The following is a 4,803-nucleotide window of genomic DNA, read 5'->3' on the forward strand; positions in this document are numbered from 1 at the left end:
TACCCCCAAAGGTTTCCTTTCCTGCCCACTGTTGACTGCCTCAGTGTCCATCAGGAGGTACATCCTCTCTGCTCCACATCATCTCTGATTTTAGCAACAGAAATTTTCCCTACCTGCCCACCACTGACTGCCTCACTTTATCTCTAAATGGTCATTCTGTTCTCTACAGATGAGATCAACTCTTACACCCAACATTTCCCTTCCTCTACATCACCCATTTTCTCTTCCTGACGCCCCAAGTTTCCATTCCATCCCTACACATTCCCTGAGTGTTTCCCTCCCAAGCATCCTTCTCTTCTTCCCTGTTTAATAACTCACACTCCAGCCCCAGGCTCTCCACTCCCCCCTCAGTGGGACCCCTCCAAAATGCCACCTCCCTCCCCTCTGCAGCACCTCACCTTTTCCTTCAGAAACAGTTGTTGGGTCCCTTCGAAATTACCCCAAGTTGGCAGCTACAAATGTCACCTCTGTCCCTGCCATGTTATCCCAGGTTTCCCCAGCTGGGAGCTGCAAGGAATTCAGGCCAGGGAATGGACAGCAGGGAACAGCTGTACATGCAAAGGCAGAAAGAGAAGGTCTGTCAGCAAAAGGCACAAAGAAGGGGACAGGCTTCAGAAAACATTTCTGCAATCCAATGAATAACTCTTTCCAGTTTCCCAGGGAGAAGAACAGGAACTCACAGCCACCAAGGCCTGACAGTCCCCTGCAGCCAGAGCTCAGCACACACCCAGAGAGGCAATTCCAGCATCTAAAAGGAAAAAAAAGAACAAAAAAAGTGATTTATTTTGTTTTAAAGTTACTATAAGTCGTTCCAAGCAAAGCAAGCCTTGCTCTGGTTTCAGTTGGGTGAACAGTGAGCGCTGGGCACAGGGCACGTCATTAATGCCCAGGGGATGGGGCTTTGTGGGGGAAGAGCAGCTGATGGAGTTGCCCAGTCCAATTTCTGCCCAAGGCCTGACTGGCCCAGGACAAACCCTCTGGCAGGCAGTGGGTTTGTTCCCTCTCATGGTCTGTGCCCAGTGTGTCCCTGTGGGCAGTGCCAGGCTGGGGACAGGCACACGCAGCTGGCAGCACTCTCTGCCCCAAAGACACTTCTGGCTTCCTTGGAAACTGCCTCTGACACTTGGTTTTCTCCAGCAGAAATTAAGGAATTGCTCATGGCAGTTTGGAGATGAAGTTCTCCCAAAGGGAAGGAAAGAACAAATATTCCTGTCAGAGCCCTTGGAATCTGCTGGGCTGAATTGGGAAGGGCCCATTATCTGCAGAGCAAATACAGGACAACCTCAAACACAAAGCCCAGACTGTCCAGTGGGGCGTGAAAGCAGCACTGGGACAAAACTCCACTCTCCTGATTCTTTCCAGGGGCTGCTCCAACCCAGCTCTGAAGCTGCCAAGCCCAAACTGTCCCCAGCGCTCTGGAACAACAGGATCTTCCCAGGGATGATGCATTGGAAGCACAGCCCTCATTCTCACCCTCCACACGCTCCCAGGCTCACCCCAAATTCAGGACAAGGGGCCAAAGGCCACTCGGGCCGGGGCTCTCTCTGTCTCTGCGGGCTCAGGGACTGCAGCCACCAGGGCCCTCCAGCACGGACAGTCTGGACCCAGAGCAGATCCCTGGGCATTGGCAGTGTCCTGGGCACACCTGGAGACAGAAACCATCAGCCTCTGGGACAGCACTTCCTTGCCAGCACACACAGCCTGCCACATTTAGGGGGGCAGCTCTCGGAGCACAAAGCCCAGTCTGACCCAGTTCTCCTGGGCACCAACACGGACTCCACAGACCCACAGGAATGAGAATGTTCTGCTGCTTTGACAAACTTCAGCCCAGCTTTGCAAACCTCAGTCCCTGCAGCTCCTGCTCTCCAGAGCCCCGTTCAGGGCTGGCTCCAGTTCCCTGGAGAACCTGCCCCAGCCCCACTCTGGGCCAGCCTGAGCAGAAGCCACTGGGCTGCACAAGGAAGAACCCTCCCCTGGCTGCTGCAGCTGGAGGGAGATCCAGCTCCCAATGGAACCCTGGCAACAGCCTCCCAGATGGTCTCTCCCCAGCCCTTGGCAGTGGCTCAGGATGGCAGCAGCTCCAGTGCCAGCTCGGTCCCTGCACGAGTCCTTGTCCCAGCCCTGCCACACGGACACACACGGGAGACATCCACGGGCACACAGGCCTTGCCTGCACAATTCCTCACCCACAGCTGAGGGAAAGCCACACAATAGTAAGAAATACCCTGGGCTGAGAGCACTCATCACTCCAGTCCATCAGGATTTGGGGGGAGTTTGGTAGGTAACAGACCCAAATTCTAATCCTACCTCTAAATTTCTAACAGGTTCTCTTCGAAAGATCCTGGACAGGAACTCAGACAACAGAACCCAAACACTGCACAAGCAATAACAGAAGGTTTGCCAGGAAGAACAGGAGTTCCTTGTTTTCCTTAACACCCTGGGACTGTAGGACCCAATCTTTGCAACCAAGGGACACCAGAGATGTGATTAATACTTAAACCTCTCCCCCATGGTTCTGTCTCAGAGAACTGGACCAGCCCTGAGCTACTCCCAGGTGCCTGCAGTGCTTTGGGGAGGGGCAAGACAATGTCCCACTTCTGCTTGGAAACATTCCAGATGAGGAAAAGCCACTTCCCTTCTCTCTCTCTGACCCAGAACCAAAGCAGTCCTGTGGGACAACATGGACTATGCACGGAAGGCCGAGTCAGTGGGGGGAAAAAACCCTAAACAAACCAAACCACCCCAAATTTCAAGATAAAAACAGGCTGCTTCCTTAACAGGAGCACACCAAACTCATTGAAGCCAGAGAGGAAATTACAAACAAACAAACAAACAAACAGAAGACCCAAAGAGATGCTTTGCACTGATACACTCTCTGGTTGATCATTCCAAAGGAAATTCTCCACAGATCAGAAGCAAGTACCAATACTTTGTCCTCTATTGAAAATTAATGACTTGAGGGGCTGGACATGTCCAGTGAGGGTTCAGGGGTCTGGTGTGTCCTTTATGGCTGATCCTGACCAGCCCAGGCCAAACCCAACCACCCCCATGGCTGCTCCATCCCAAACCCGGGGACAACATTCAGACAGTCTGGAAACACTCCCCTTCCCTGCTACTCCGTCCTTCCTTACACCTCCAGTGCCCAGGGAGCAAATGCCAACAGCAGGAGGAGAGAAAGGTGTCCCTCTGACTTACCCCACCCCACGGGCAGCACCAGGAGCCCCCAGCCCGGCCGGCGGGGCTGCAGCCTCTTGCCTTTGGCTGCTCCCAGCCCAGGGCACTTGGCAGAGCTGGGCTGGATCAGGGCTTTGGCCTGGCCTGGAAGAGAGGAGAACAAGGCAATTAAGGGCGCTGGGCAAGTCAAAGGCTCCTGCCCTTCACTCTTCTGTTCAGTTGCTCACTAGAGAGTTTTAGTCATGAAAAATCCAGGGGGGACAACAAATAAATGAGACCTTTTCCAGCATTTCCATTCCTATCTGTTTCAGGCATTAAAAGGAGGCTCATCTTTCTTACTGCATTCCTTGTCCCATTTGAACAGAACCCTTTTCATTCCAAACCTCCCTTGGGACTCAGTCAATCCTCTGCCATTGGGCTTTGGACAAAGGAAGAGACATTTGGGATGATGGACTCCAGGAAATCGGGGAAAGAAACCTGATAGGAAAAGGTCTCATGGCACTCCAGAACTCAGAAATGTGTTCATGCCTTGCCAGCCCACCCCCATTCTGTGCCACCCACCTGAGCTGGGCAGGTGAGGCCAAGGCTCCCCTTCCTCCTGCCAGTCACTGTCCCAGCACACGGATCCCCGTGCTGGGCAGCACTTGGGAAAACTTGGGAAAGGCAGAAGGGAAATGGCACTGCCTGTCAGAAAACAAGTGTCTGTGACATGTACACCTTCTGGACAAATGTAATCACATCCCTCTGCTCCAATAAACCCGGGGCAGGCAGGTCTCTCCAGCCCAGGGAGAAGAGGAAGGAGAACTGCAGGATCACAGGCAGGCATGGGCAGCTGTTGGCACTGATTCCCTGCAGACCTCTCTGCACTTGGGGCTCTTGGCACTTCAGTTCTAAGGAATGGGGGGGCAGCAGCCCAGGAATGCCCCTCAAAACCAGGGGCCTGGGCAGCTGGAGATCATAGGAGGGGAGTTGTGAGGGGAGACACAGAGAGAGAACAGGAACAGGGGTTGTTTGGGAACAGGCTGTGTGTCCAGCAGGGAGGGGAACTGGAACCACGGGAGGCTGGAGGAATGCAGGGGGGGAGCACGGGCCTTGGATGGATCCTTTTTCCCTTGGCTCAGGGGCCTCAGCTCCACCCTCTCTGAGAGCAGCAGGGAACTGCTGCAGGGGAAGAGTTCATTTAGGCACAAGCCAGTGATGCAGCCACTGGGGCAGGGGAAAGGAACTGACACAAAATGACACAATCACCACTGAAAGGGACTTTATTGAGCTGCAACACAAACACAGTCACAGCAGGCCAGGGCAGGAGGTGCCCACAGCACCACCAACACAGCAGCTGGGCTTGCAGGAACACCATCTACTCAAGTTATGGAGCCAGGGGCTGACAGTTGGGATCCATCCTAAAGATGCACTCAGGCATCAGGGCCAAGTCCTGCCCCATCACTGCAGACAGTTCAGCCCCAGCAGCAGTGGCATTTTCTGCCTCTCCCTCCAATATTATTTGGGACCCAACAGCTCAAGGCTGTGGAATTTTAGCTCCATAAATGTTTTACAAACTTGTACTTCCTGAGAACTGGTGCATTTTTGAGTCTTCCTGACTCTTCCAGGGCTGCACCTGCAGGATCCTTT

General features: G+C 53.6%; 2 long non-coding RNA genes across 4 annotated transcripts; one reads left to right on the forward strand and one right to left on the reverse strand.

Moving 5' to 3' along the window:
- Positions 1 to 404: 404 nt before the first annotated feature.
- Positions 405 to 3,236, reverse strand: LOC120322573. Of its 3 annotated transcripts, none has more exons than XR_005562351.1 (3): positions 3,196 to 3,236; positions 681 to 748; positions 405 to 548 (listed from the first exon to the last, which is right to left on the reverse strand). It is a non-coding gene; the product is annotated as an uncharacterized LOC120322573 (long non-coding RNA). The 3 variants fall into 3 exon arrangements; XR_005562353.1 differs by lacking the exon at positions 3,196 to 3,236 and adding an exon at positions 1,497 to 2,179; XR_005562352.1 differs by lacking the exon at positions 3,196 to 3,236 and adding an exon at positions 1,474 to 2,179.
- LOC120322574 lies at positions 441 to 799 on the forward strand. Its single transcript, XR_005562354.1, has 2 exons — positions 441 to 575; positions 653 to 799. It is a non-coding gene; the product is annotated as an uncharacterized LOC120322574 (long non-coding RNA).
- Positions 3,237 to 4,803: the final 1,567 nt, after the last annotated feature.

This window comes from Pipra filicauda, unplaced genomic scaffold (assembly GCF_003945595.2).
Source record: "Pipra filicauda isolate LSUMZ 115617 unplaced genomic scaffold, ASM394559v2 scaffold1328_size17551_pilon, whole genome shotgun sequence".
Lineage (NCBI taxonomy): Eukaryota > Metazoa > Chordata > Aves > Passeriformes > Pipridae > Pipra > Pipra filicauda.